At 35.5% G+C, this 15368-nt stretch overlaps 1 protein-coding gene across 1 annotated transcript in view; it reads right to left on the bottom strand.

Moving 5' to 3' along the window:
• Positions 1 to 15368, bottom strand: part of LOC124638648 (MOXD1 homolog 1-like) — a 63499-nt gene that overhangs the window by 9985 nt on the left and 38146 nt on the right. The window lies entirely within an intron of this gene.

Here is a 15368-nt window from a genome sequence, read left to right on the forward strand (position 1 = left end):
ATCAGTATTCGCTTCTAATGATCATAAAGCTAAAGAGACATTCCAAAACAAATACGCAATTCTCTTCGTGGAATATTCGGGTCTTTCGCTTAAGAATTCGCATACTCGGCCAAGGATCGCATAAATAATTGTCAGCCTAGAATCCTAGCTCTTACTGTAAGACCTATGGCATGAGTTATCGTTTGAACTATGGTAATAGAAAACCGCTTTAAATATTCTGTTGTAATGTCTGATCTTTGGGTTAAATTGTGGATTTTGGGAGACTGATACAAACTTTGTACTTCACTTAATAACATCTATTTTGTGTCATATCCTTGAATATATAAATAATTAAGGCATACAACGTACATACAAATTACAGAACATTTGAAACGAATGCGTAATTTACTAAGACGTCAAATTCTACATTGAACTATTCATATCACGATTACAGAAGCTGTTCAATGTAATGGTATTCAATTATAAGACCCTAATATCAGTCTTATTTCAACACAAACGTTAGTGGAAAATTTATTATAAGTTGCAAACAGTATTACAAGCTAAATCAACTGACAATGAATTAGCAATAGCTACATACAGATGTCAGCCTACAAAAGAGGTTACGCCTGTCAAAACCAGAAGCTAACAAGCCAAACTAAATCGTATGAAGCTAATAATTTCTATAATATCAATGCAATTTACTCAACTGCCAGCAACTAGCTTCGGAACAGGTTCAATACAACCAAATTAAGTTGTTATGAGCCAACAGCCTACTGATATTCGCGTTAAGCTATACAATGTGCGTTTGTGCAATACAGTTGCATTGTACGGTGAGTCATCCTAAAGTTCACGGGTTGAGAATTCTAATAGAGACCCTATGACACATTAGTGCACAGTTATCGATAAGTTAATGCCCGAGCTAGGTATTGGTCTCTTGTTAAACGAGTGGTCGATGTACTTGGGAGATTCAAGGTTAGGTTACAAGGTTTCAGGATCAAAAGCGGGATACAGTTATTACAACAAATCTTCAAGGAGAATGTGAAAAGTTTAGTAGAAGTCGAACACGTGATGCTCAATCACACATACAACAATGAGTCTCTAAGGTTCTAATGAAAACATATCTGCCAACAACGCTTCAAATTGCTTACGGAACTTCGACACCTTTCCCCTCACAATCTTTCTTAACAACAGACACTGCAGACAGTACTTCACATACACCACAAAAATAAAACTTTAATAGCTATAAAGCACCGCATAAACTTCGCTATCCTATTTTACAACAGGTAGTGAATGTTGGAGCGAAACAGGATTTTGCATGGATTCGCCGATTCGACTCCGGCGCACGTTCCCACGGTCCGCTATACCTACATACATAAACGTGTTTAATTGTAGAGATTTTTATTGTACGCCTTTGATTGTCGCTCTTACTTGATACAAGTTATAATGTGTCCAGTGGTTCATATTGTGTCATTGTAAAGGTGCTTTCAATAATACAGGTGCGGTGGTTGTAATGGCTGATTTACATTGAGTCAGTAACTGACGTCAGTCCACTGACAAGTCAGTGCTGACCCGGCACTGCCATAGTCAGTACAGTACTGACACGTCAGTACTGACTTCAATATACGAGTTCGCTCCCCCTCCACCCGCGCCAGTGCTACTGACCGCGTGTAAATACGCCCAAGTCAGTGAAGTCAGTCGCTGCCGCTCTATTGAATAAGGACCACGCTTCCTCATTTCGAAAGGACATTCCAGAAGCTAAAAATGTCAGCGTAATTTCGAGTTTCACTTTGGCTGGCAAGGCGTCTCTCATAAATGTGTCTTGACGCTGAACAGAGCCTGATAATAACATAAGCAAATCGTCAAAGTTTTTTGGCGTCATTCTTAAAGCCAGTTTGTATTCTTTAGGATCTTCAGTTCTCAACTGGGTTAACAACAGAGAACCCCCAGTTATGTCTCTGTCCTCTATCCATTTTCTCTTCTTCACACATATCACTTAGTTCTTGCATCATTACTGAGGTACATTTTCTTAACAAATTATTAACTTTTATTTTTTGCTGTTTTCGAGAATTCATTTTTCCGCACTGACTTTACGAACGTGTGTACACCAAAAGAAATATCCTCGACTACTGACGAAACACTGACTTCGTGTAAATAGCACGCGTCAGTTTTCGGCGCCTACACTGACGTCAGTTACTGACTCAATGTAAATCAGCCTTTACAGATTGTATAACCTACTCCTTGAGGCATTTGCATAACCGGTTTTCCTCTGATGATATTTAACTGCAGCTAGATTAAATGTGTTTAACTATTTCATTAGATTCTGAATTGAATTGCTACAGAAAATACAGATACGGTATCTGTATTTTCTGTAGCTATTCTGCCGCAGTCATAAACGTGGCTAGCTACTTCATTTTTATTTCACTAGCTGTTCTTTGTAAAGCATAATAAACACCGCTCTTCCTAGAATCGTGCTTTTATCAAACAGTAAATGTGACATGTGACAACACATTGAGTCCTACTATGCAAATAGGAATAACACGACAACACACGTTACATGGACAGAAACTTAAATGAGCCAAGAAAATGATCGTCGACTATCAAATGGGTCGGCATTACGCAATAAAGTGCTATTCTATTGTGAGATTTTATACCAAGTTCAAACGGAAGCATTAAAATTCTTTCTACGTTCACACAAAAGAATAAGTTTTGAGAATCGACCTGATGTTCGCGCATGAGAATCGAAACACAATAGGAGCAACGTAGGGCTGCCAGTTATCTGTACAACTTGCAATCATTCACTTAGATCCAGCTGCCGCGAGTAAATGACATTCCTTTTTATGGAGTTTTGATCCAAAATTTAACGTCAGTAAGCCGTTATTTTTCTTTAGGAGCAGGAACTGCAGACAATGCTTTGGTTTGTATTACTTCTATATAGTCTTGTCGTGGGATAAATCTATTGTCACGCTCGTATCATAACATACAATTTGGTCTTTTGATCTATCGAATTCCATTCATCGCTACGAAATAGTTCAAATACATAGAAAGGCTTTGGTATCATTTAAATCGAAACTTCTCAGGAAGTATTTATGTTTTTAGTTAAGGACACAACAGAGAAGAGTATTTTACCAGTAAACATCACTGTATTCTTTATGGATGCGCTTAATCCCACATCCCTGCTTAAAATTCACATGACAGCCTTATTTAAAATGTCAACGTAGAACTGAACATTCGCAAATCTCATTGTAAATCGATACGCCACTCGATTCTCAGCTTTCGTTATTAGCAATAAGGATTAAATAGTGCATCAATGAGCTAACTACCTGGTTGGAATGCGATTTTGGCGTGTCGTGTTTTGCGCAATAGGTACGATAGAATTGCATCTATGACTGGTTTGCGATTCGAATCTCTGTGGGAAGAATTCGCAATACCTGTAACTGTTTTGATTTCTATGCTTATTCAAGTGTTTGGGAATTTGATATACCTGCTAGCGGCAGGTTCAAAAGGGTGTATTATATGGATGGAGGCTGGCTTTAATCTTTCACAGCTGATCTTGGTTCGACAACAAAACTGGCTGTACCGGGCCTTTATCTTCGATAGCTAGCAAGATTGGAAATACCTTTGCGGGCTCTACACAAATTTTAATTAAGTGGCTATTTCTGCTGAGATCTTTAGAGCGGTACAAAACTTTCTCAAGGCAATAAAGGCAGTAGTGTCCTATATAGGTACTATAGATATTCTACAGTTTAACAATAAATATCTTTAGTTCTCTCATACATCAATGACAGAACTCCATAAAAGGCAGCCTGTCTGACATAAAACATTTAGGTCCAAAGTTCACATAGCTAAGGCTATTATTGGTACAACTTAGTATTCCTAAAAGCACCATTAATACCTCTCTGGTGCGTAAATACGTGCAGGTGTACGATCGCACCTTGCCTCCATGTGTGCCCATAACTTATGTTTCAAAAGTAATTGCGTTTACATCGTTAAAGGATTTTGTGAATACGTTTCTTGGAGTGAATGGTGGATGCTTGTTATTTCTGATTTCAAGTATTTTGCATGTAACACGACTGCAGTACGGTTATATGGTAGACTACTGAGTCCCCCAAAAATGTAAGAGGAAAATGGCATCCATGGCGATCCAATGAAGAATTTGGATCAAGCTTTTAAACAAATGATATTGGAAAGGGCTGTGTCCTGGTTAATAAAACATAAGCAAAGAATACATTCTCGAAAATCGCGAAAAAGGCAAAATATCACGCCTGCATCGATAGGTAACTATGTATATTACAAAATTTATGGGACGTCTAATTGGTGTCGTGATGAAAGTCTCATGATGAATGATTCACAGGTTCTCTAATGCAATGAATATTGAGAAGACGAAGATACTTCTCGTGCAGTACCTGTATAAAATATATACGAGGCTGCCAGCAATTATCCACATTAGCACAGCTCTTGCATTTTCTAAATCTGAGGTCTCAGTAATTTATAGATTCTAAATGTCAGGCACTTAATATGCAATGGACAGGTGATAAAGATTTATAGAATATTCAGAGACATGCAGTCTCGATAGAAATGTATTTAGTTAACATTAAATGTTTTGAAATGGGGAGATCTTAGTACATTATTGCTAAAGTTTGCTGTGGTGGTGAAATACTGCTGATAGGTTCTTTTGTGTGAGGTAACAAATCTTTGGGACATACAAAATAAATAATTAGCCCATTATGAGTGTGACTTTTTTAAACAAAAACACATTGGAGATTATGTGTGTCAACCATGAGGTTCATGTCTACTGCCATTGCAAATACATTAATAGGAGAATTAAATTAATTCACCGCTTTCAATCCACAGTTCAAAAGGATACAAACAATAAAGAGCAATAAGAAAGTGCATGCTGTAGAAAGCAGAAAACTTTGTGGCTTCCTGCAGCTCAGTAACATCTTCCTAGAAATAATTATTTCTAATGGAGTGCATTTCCTTTCTATAACTTGTTTTAAGTACAATTATTAACTATTAAATAAATGACGCTAAGGACAACTTGTGAAACCAACCTTCGTATTTTCTAAGACATTCTTGCTTAAAGTTCAGAATAAGTTCACATAAATTCGCTATATTTTATTGAATCATTCAATGGATATTTAACCAACTTGACTCTTGACACAATTGATAAGTGTGAAGTACTGAACTATTTGTGACAGATATTATCATCAACATATTTATTTGAACTTGCACTGCAATTATTTGCAACCTTATTTTAAAGTTCGCCTTGAATATTTATTATTTTATTTAAAACAAATGATTGACAAAAGAAAATTTACGATCAAAATAATATTGTCGCCTTTGTTCCTACATAGGAACCACTGGCTTCAAATTTATGTGTCGACGAAACATTAAAATCCACTAATCTACCATCAGTGTGGGAGTGTTAAAATCTTAGTAATCAGACACTTTACAGTTCAATTTTACTAATTAATTATTAGAAAGTGTGAAGCTTACGTTCGTTTACAGAAATAGTTAAAAAAACGATTTCCATTTTGGAGTCGATACGGTTAATTACGACTAGAAGATGGGAGGTAAAGTTTCTTAGATAAAGCTTGGATACACTGATGGTTTAGAAAAGATAAGGTAGTTTAGTTCGGGCTTCTTTATTTATCGATATGTTAAATACTGTTTTGATTTTGTCTCGATTTATCGTTACGCCTTCAATTATAAAGAAAGTGTTAGCTAGTTAACATTAATTTTATTCGGTTAACATTTTGGGCGTGTTCCATTCATTGCTTTTTAATGATTGGTGAGAAAATTTGATTGCTGTGGTTTGAATTTAAAGTTTATTTGTTTAGTGATACGTGAGTGGTTTTTGTGATTTTAAAAGACTGAGCTCTTTTTGGAATGAACAAAAATCACTACAATCTAGAGGTACATAATGTAGGTATAATAAAATATTTAAGCCCACGTTCGCGCCCAGAGTATGTATCGTGACAAAAACTAGATTACTTACTGTAGTAACATCAAGATCTTCTGGATACGTGCTAAAAGGAAACGAATAACACAATCTAATATACGAGTATGAATCTTAACGCTGAAGATGTAAAAACCCAAAAATATTTTATCTTACCCAGTGATATACAAAATAAGCCTAAAGAGATACTGACATAGCTAGGCGAGACATAAACGATAAAAAGTGAAATAAGTTTCAGGGATAAAAAAGTAAAGACGTGATGCTACAGAACTCAGAAAGCGACAGAACCTCCTCTAAAACCACAGACACAACAACGCACAGACAGATCAACAAATTACCATAAAAACAACAAACGCTCAAACAATTAGTGTCACTAACACACTTCACACTTCTCCATGTGACATCTATATTCAAAGTATTCGAAGGTGTAACTGCCTTCATTTTGAATGCTACATCAGTAAGGGAATTTTAAGTATCTCGACCGAAACGCACGTGACTTGTGTAAGGATGTTCAAATGACAATTCAGTCACCTTAGGGGCATCTTATGAGTTCGGGGATGTACGTTGGGTCACCTTAGACTACGGAGTAAGGAAAAATTACCGAAGATGCCAAAATTCAGGTAGGTCAGCGCCTTCTTCTAAGTCGAATAGGTACTGCGGACATGGCCAAAACGATCAGTTACGAGTGAAGTATCGGGGCGTTTGGATTCTTTGGGACATCTGTCAACAATTTTTGTATTAAATAAAATTGGCGGGTCCAAAGAATCGTCGAACGTATAAGAGCAAAGATAGTAACGTTCCTCATCCTCCGCACACCTGCATTTTGGCGCGCTACTTTCTTAGGAGATTTTGTGCTTCTTTGTTCTCCATGCCTGCCTTAGACACATTACACAAGTTAGGGATAGTAGGGATGGTTGTTATTTATGGCTTATCAAGGTTGCTTTTATTGGTATTTGAACTGTGATTCTGTTGACATCGTAAAGATACCCTTTTGGATTAACTTACTGAAGTTTTGTTACTTTTCGCTTTACAGTCGAAAAATTAGAAGGTTTTAAGGATGATACGCTTTATTTTTAGATCTCGAATGAGTTAATAAAAATGCGAGGTAAGATACATTAATTGCAGGTAATTCATGTTTACACACCAAGCAGTTTAAAGAAAATTAAAACGGTACGCAAAACTATTCTCACTCAGGATATAAGAACCGGGTATTAATCAAACAAAGTAAGAAGTCTTGTGTGTAGAAATGGAGCAAAGGGGAAATTGAGGCGGACATTTCCTTTGACTTCATCTTCACTAGGCTATACCGAAGCACTCAAGTCTGCCTTTAATAAAACTTCGAGGGTAGTTATGCAACTGCCAAGTGACGTCATAGATGGAGTATTGCGTGGAAAGCGACTTGGCTGTTAAAGATTTAACCATTTATTCATCGAATGATGCATTTAACAAAAACAAAGATGCAGAAAAAGCTGGCAAAAAGTCGAAAGCAACTGGCAATAAAGATTCTGCATTTTTAATTTATTTAGGTAGGCTACCTAAACAAATTAACTTATGTCACAGAAATTTTATTATTATCTTCAATTTTCTTTTTATAGGAAAGTATCTTATTACTTAATTACAGCACAGATCTCAAGCAACAAATAAACAAAGTTACTTACTTTCTTTTAAGTGAACTTTTTTGTAAAGAACATTCATTATTAAGTAAGTGCCTGAAAGTAGTGCTTTCAGGGCTCGTCTCTGAATTCTTTACGATTCACAGCTACCTACGTACATACTGATTTCCCAAATGTATTTGCCTTTTGTGAGAAAAACTTAACTTTTCCAATCACTGTGAATGAAGACACTACCCCCGTAGGGTTGGCACATTGTTAGTTTTGGTCAAGTATTAACACCAGGATCAATGGATTTGAAAATGTTTTTGTATCATGAAATAATGAAGTGTATGTCGATTTGTAACTTGAAAAAAAAAAGTTTTCTTTTTATTGAATAAACATAAGAAATAGTCTATCTTTTTACCTATCTTTCTATTTATCTGGTAGACTTTCACGGTCTTTTACCATCCGTACCGTGCGAAATAATTTCTCATTTAGTAAACATTTCCTCATAATGCCAACTGTAGGAAAAACTAAGTATTTTATTCCTTGACAAAATGAATAATTATTATGGGCATCTAACCCTTATTCTTTGCTCTGTAATGCACTCTATCCATACATAGATGTGACGAGGTTTGACTTTTACGTAGAACTGTTGGTGTTCGCAGTAAAGTTGAAACGAGATTCTGTAAGTTCATGTTCTATTTGTATCTCTGCTTACGTTAGGGGACGCGTAAACTTTGTCGCAGTTCCTAGTTTACTTTTCAAATGATAAATTATTGCTGAATTTGTTTGAGTAGTTTTCATTTGGAGACGTTTTGAGACGGATGGCGTAGTGGCAGTAGTTTAATTTGCTAAATTGAGTATGTAGCCATTTCGATTATTTATGCGAGTCAATATATTTTTATGGTCTACCAATAGGTTAGCATAGTGAGTCAAATGTATTTTCTAACTTAATAAAAACTAAATATGAGTCAGCATGTTCTTTAAAAAGGATTTAGTCCAAAGCATAACCCTAGACCTAATAAATAAATCTAGAACCTCACAAGACAAACTATTTTATTTTCTCCGTAAAAACTCGTGCCAACCCTAAGCTACCCGCCATAAAACAAACCCTCATACATAACACAGAATAATAAATCTTTCCTATGACGAATGGCTTCAAAGGAATTTCGTTAACCCATTAAATTGGACGGCTGATGGCTCATGATTAAGCCCGGAGGGTTTTAAGGAAATTAAATAGATCACCCTGTATAATCACCTTTAGGGTTTCGATTACCAATTTGATACACTTCCTGGCTAATGGGCCGTCAATAGGGCATGGATTTTGATGCGATTATATCGTGCTTGACATAAATGTAGGTTGGAAAGCCGGAAGGGGACTGTGGGACTTGCATGCATAAAGCAGTCACGTGGTGTATAGGGATTGTAGTTGTGTGGTTATTAATATTGTTTTGATCGATGTGCTAATGATATGAATATGGTTATTTTTGAATGGCACGGAAAGCTTTACTTTCATAAATAAATGACTAGAATGGTCCATTTACTTCGATGTATAGAGGTAGATTTGTATTTCTTCGTAGAGACATTCAGAGCCATTCAGAGGGCCATAATTTTATTGTATAAAAAGTCGTATAGTCGATGTTCCTACGCAATTATCGACTGTGCAACGTGCAACAAAAACAAATATTGTGCAACTGCACTTTATGAATCACACATCAACTAAGTACGTCTTTCCGTCATTTCGAAACACATCAAACGTTGCTTAATTTTGCGAAATAAACTGATTCACCAATTACAAGTCTTTGATTCAATTAAGGCTCATTCTGGACTTGAAATTGGTACTTTAAATTTTTGGGGTGCGAGTGGGTTCAAAGATAAACGTGTTATATTGGGTCTGATTGACTTTTAACTGTTTCAAAGTCTTAGTTATGAGAATTCGTGTACTTATATAGAGGTAAATATGCTGGAATGCTGTGAGCGTTGGTTGCAACACAGTGGGAGGTGTTGTTGGTGCATTTTAATTGTTTTTGACTTTGTTTCTGGGGCCAGGGGTCGTAAAACAGAGATTACAAGGGATTTAATATTAGTGATATACCTATAGATAATTTACCTATAATTTGAGGTGCTAATAAAGATTTTGAGGTACCTACTAATAAAGATTTTGAGATACTAATAATATTATATTTTCATCATAATATTAAAAAAATAAAGGCTCAAAGAAACATATTTAAGTAACATCAATCGACTGAAGAATTACGTTGAGTTTTGAAAGTACGGAATAAAATAGTGTAAGTACCTACATAAATGCTACAGTCGGAGTCTCTTCATATTATATGTACATTTGACCTGATTAATCCAATAATGCTGATGGTGTATCCAATAATACTGTTGATAGCTCGTTTAATATTAATGGGGGAAGCAACATTAAAGACAAATGATTAGCGGGGATCACATTGCCAAAACTACCTACTTGTATGTATCTATACTAATATTATAAAGCTGAAGAGTTTGTTTGTTTGAACGCGCTAATCTCAGGAACTACTGATCCGATTTGAACAATTCTTTCGGTGTTAGATAGCCCATTTATCGAGGAAGGCTATAGGCTTTTTATCCGGGTTCGTGCAGAGGTTCCCACGGGATGCGGGTGAAACCTCTGGCAGAAGCTAGTCCAACATAAACTAGTAGCTAGTATTATACGTATAGATATTTTACCTATCATAATATACAGGAAATATGTATATTACACCATAGACTAATTGCTATAGGTTTGCTTATTTCCTTTCGTCAAATCCATTTAAAGGTTGTCTGTAATTGTATTTTTTTTTTTAATATAAATTGATGTCAAATAAAGAAAATATCTATCTATTAATGTTGTTTTCATGTTTATTTATAAACATTATCAAAACAATTTCATTGACATTGATATGGCAACACTGGTCGTAGATCCTTATCGAGTATTTCAGGAAACAACTGCATACGCTCGTAGGAGCCAGGTGAGTCATTGTACGTGACTGTACTTCGTTTACACCTTCTAATCTGTAATGCGTGCGACACTATCCTTCGGTACATTCGCGCACGGAATCGATTAAGTACGGAATTCCCAAAAGTACAATATCCAAGCCTCGTTTTATGGAATACTAATTTAAATAATGTTTTTTTTTTTTTATTTAGTTGTTTTTAATTCAGGCTGATGACAGATCGTGTGTAGTAAAGTGACTGAAGTATACGTTTTGAATAGCAATAACTAACATGTAACAATCCGTTTGTTTCGATAACTGGGGAATATTTTAAGTTCTTTATGTGATTTGGAAGGCGAATCAAGGTATAACATGCATGACACACGTTGAATATTCAGCGTTGTTCCTAGTAAAATGTGTGATCGCAGGATTATTTTGCGTAAGACATAAAACTTTATAGTTTTTGTGGCTTTTTTATGCGCTGTTTTATCGTGGAGTTCTTACAATTCTTGCGGCTTAGAAGACCAATTTAATAACCAAGACCATAAAAAGTCACGGATATTTTTTTCTACACGTCTTTACACATAATAATCTAGGGGAATGAGCACGTCTTATGTTAGAAAATTAAATTACTTTGGTAAGAAGGAAGAATACTTACCTACTCTTTTTCTAATTTTCTTTTAACCTTTCTACGTGAATGTACCGTGGCTAAATAAGCGGGGATTGTAGGCAGGAGTGGTTAACCATTTGTAACGTTAACCCCCAGGGGAGGGGGTGAACTCAAAGCTTGTGTGGTTCGTAACGAACCCCTGGTAAAATGTGCAACGTGGAAAAATACGATTTTATTACTTGCTTACTGGCATGCATGATTAATTTCAGTTATAATTCAAGATTAAGGTAGTTAATTAAGACAGCAATTTACCTTCTGATGTTGTTCTATAATAATTAGGGAAAGAAAAAAATCTTTTGTATTTTTTTTTTTTTTGTGTTTGTTTCGATTTTACGACAAAACTGAATCGTATGAATTCAAAATATTGATATAAGTAGGACCTCCTGACTATTATAAGATACTTTTTACCCCAAGGACGAATTTCCCTCGGGACGCGGGTGAAACCGCAGGACACAGCTAGATCCTTATAAATGCCTGTCCTATTACGAAACAAAGGGTAGGGGGAGGGGACACAATGTTCCTCCCGTACACAAAGAACAATAGACCCTATGATTATATGCCACTGTGTTAATACTTGAGTGTATAATATGTGAAAACATTAATTGTTTATTGTAATTAAGGAGAGTATTTTCTGTCAATGGTAGCAAGGTCATACGAAATAATTTCACATAGTTTAATGAAGGAATCACATAATAAAAATAAACCTGAAAGAAGAAAGTATGGATATTTTAAAGAAAACTGTAACCACCAAATTCTGGAACACTTAAAATAACGTTCCTTCCAAAATATTGTTCTTACAAAAGGCGAATTAAACCCCTTCCCTTTCAATATAGGTCGGTTTAAAACAAATCCTCATCAAGACTAAAAATGAGGGTCAGAAGGTTTTACTGCCTTCCTTAATATTCAGACTAGTAATTCTACGTAAAATATCTGTACAAAAAAGTGTTAAAAAGGGTAAAACAGGGATGAAAGTAAGTTTGTTTGGGCAAAAAAGTAATAAGAGTATATAAATGTAATAAGAGTAATAAAAGTAATAAATATAATTGTATTTTATTGAATTGCAGTGTTTAAGAAGCAATCCAGCAATAATATAATGCTTCACAATTTAAAGAAATATACTGATATCTGCTTCAGTGTTTCAAATTTTCATCATCGTCATATCAGCCAATTGCCGTCCAATGCTGAAAGTAGGCCTCCTCTAACATAGGCTAAATGTTCCTCAAATTTACACAAATATAAACATTTCACATCTCCTGCTGTTATATCTAAGTTACATTTAATTTTCTATGCAAATTAACTTTGTGGTTCGAACAACGCATCGTTGTAACAAAATATCTATACTAATATTATAAAGAGGAAAACTTTGTTTGTTTGTTTGGTTGTAATGAATAGGCTCAAAAACTACTGGACAGTTTTTAAAAATTCTTTCACCATTCGAAAGCTACATTATCCACGAGTAACATAGGCTATATTTTATCCCGGTACGGGCAGTAGTTACCACGGGACGCGGGTGAAACCGCGGGAAAACGGCTAGTTGTTTAGTAAAAGTAGGTATTCGATTCAATGCTAAGAACTTGGCTTGGTTTACACCATAAGAACTTGGCTTACACCATGTGCATGAAAAATTCATTGCACGTCGAAATAAGGCCGATTGTATGAGAAAGTAGATAGAATTGTTTAGATGCAATTGATTGCGCTAAAGATCATCATTTCTACTAAAATTAAAAGACTATGAGTGATGAGTCCGAATCAGATAATCAGGAAAGAAAGTTACTGTAATAGTTGCATTATAATGGAAAGAGAAAAGAGTAGGCATAGATTTTTCTTATTTTTTCATGATATTAAAATATAAGCCTTGCGGTTTCATGAACGCAACGTTAATCACGATAATGAGCGGTTCAAGTGTTATTAATATGATGTATAAAATAAAGGAAACATCACATTAAGAATCAAAAGAGTAACATCCAACTTTAAACCTCGATTAGTCATCCAATTGACCAATTCTCCAAACTTGATATCACTCTCAATTTCGATAAAGTAAAGAATTAATTATTCAAAATTCGGCCGCGATCGGCCAATCACGTTAAGTGCCTAAAAGGTTTGAAAGCTTAAACTTTTAACTTTAATTCTTAACTATTAGATTAGAATTATCTCACGTTTGGCCGAAGAGATGGCAACCGTCATGGTTGCTGATCAGGACGTTGACACGTCTATCGAAAACCGCAACCCATTGTCTCTACAGAAAAACGTGTCTATTTCGCGTTTAGTTTTCGCTGCACGTTGTTGATATTGCTTTGGAAAATGTACATGTTTTTGTGATGGTAATTTTAAGTTTTTTGCGGTCGTCTTGTTTGGTTTTTATCTGGTCAATAATAATATTTGAAAAAATATCGAGACTACAGAAAATTGCTGATCGTTTATCGATCGTCAAATTGAAAATTGGATCTCTGTGAATAATCCCCTTCTTATCAAATGATCCTGACTCATAAATGCAAAGAAGGAATGTCTTTGTGTCTGTCGCACTACATAAAAAAATGTTTGATACGCAGAACTTATACCTGAGCCTGAAATAAGACATGGACAATTTACACGGTTGCGGAGAGTTGTCCTCTCGAGACATGAGTGAAATTGCGGAAAACATCTAGTATTATTCCATCTTACAAACGTTTTTGGACATCATAGTAAAAGAAAATATGCGATACCAATCAGACTACCGTTTTCACACGCTTAACTGAAATTGATCTTACCCTTGCGTGCCGATCACCCAACAAATGACGATCGCAAATCGCTCGCTTTGTTTATATTTACCACGCCACCACCGCAACCGCTTGAAATCATTCAATACATTCCGTTACACGTAAAATGGAAAAGTAAAATGCTTTTTTCCGTTGCAACCAACACACAGTTATGTTAGAAATACCAGTAATATGACAAGTTAAGTACAGTAGTAACATATCGAGTAAAGATGTTGCAACGGAAATTATTTGATGTACCTAATGTTGTGCACTGTTCTTATAATCTGGTGCGAGCGTTAGTATTTCTAGGTTCAGTATTGACAATCGGTAACGTATGTTTGTGTAGAGAAAACTTAAATCTGAGAACACTATACAATCAATTAAATATATAGGTACTCGCAAGTTTGATCAAATAAGAAAGTTTAATTTTGTATTTAATTTATCAACTGAAGATTTAAGTGTCAGAGCTAAGGCTGTTATTTAAACCCGTCATAAGAGTGTTAGTTCGTGGTGGCCTAGTGGGTAAAAGACCAACCTCTCAAGTATGAGGGCGCGGGTTCGATCCCAGGTCAGGCAAGTACCAATGCAACTTTTCTAAGTTTGTATGTACTTTCTAAGTATATCTTAGACACCATTGACTGTGTTTCGGATGGCACGTTAAACTGTAGGTCCCGGCTGTCATTAAACATCCTTGGCAGTCGTTACGGGTAGTCAGAAGCCAGTAAGTCTGACACCAGTCTAACCAAGGGGTATCGGGTTGCCCGGGTAACTGGGTTGAGGAGGTCAGATAGGCAGTCGCTTCTTGTAAAGCACTGGTATTCAGCTGAATCCGGTTAGACTGGAAGCCGACCCCAACATGATTGGGAAAAGGCTCGGAGGATGATGATAAGAGTGTTAGTTCAAAATCGCGTATTTATGTATACCTAAACCGATTTCAGGAAACCTGATACGTATAAGAACATTACGTTTACTTTTGTGTATTAACTTACATAAAAGTGGCTGCGACAACCTCACTTCGAATATTCAGAACAACCTACAGATTATAAGAAATGACCTCAAGGGTCGATTCTCTTGAGCCCACAAATTCATATTTTTGATCATTTCTATTTTTATTTATTTTATTTCACAAGCGAAAACTTAAAATACCTATATTTCAAAAAATCAAACTAGAATTTAATATTTGATTACATTTCGCAAAGTTTTCAGACGCATAAATCAATTACTTTAGAACTCTAATCAAGGCGAGGTCGTGTATCAATCAAATTCTCAGAATAAACCTAAAATATAGCTTATTTTACTAAGAAGAAAATGAAATATTATGAGCTTATTAATTAACGTACACAGGTCTCATAATAAATAAATCTGTACTAATATTGTAAAGCTGAAGAGTTTGTTTGCTTGAACACGTTTATTAAGAAATACTGGATCGATTTGGGAAATTCTTCAAGTTTTAGATAGCCTCATCATCATCAT

Source organism: Helicoverpa zea, chromosome 18, assembly GCF_022581195.2.
Source record: "Helicoverpa zea isolate HzStark_Cry1AcR chromosome 18, ilHelZeax1.1, whole genome shotgun sequence".
Lineage (NCBI taxonomy): Eukaryota > Metazoa > Arthropoda > Insecta > Lepidoptera > Noctuidae > Helicoverpa > Helicoverpa zea.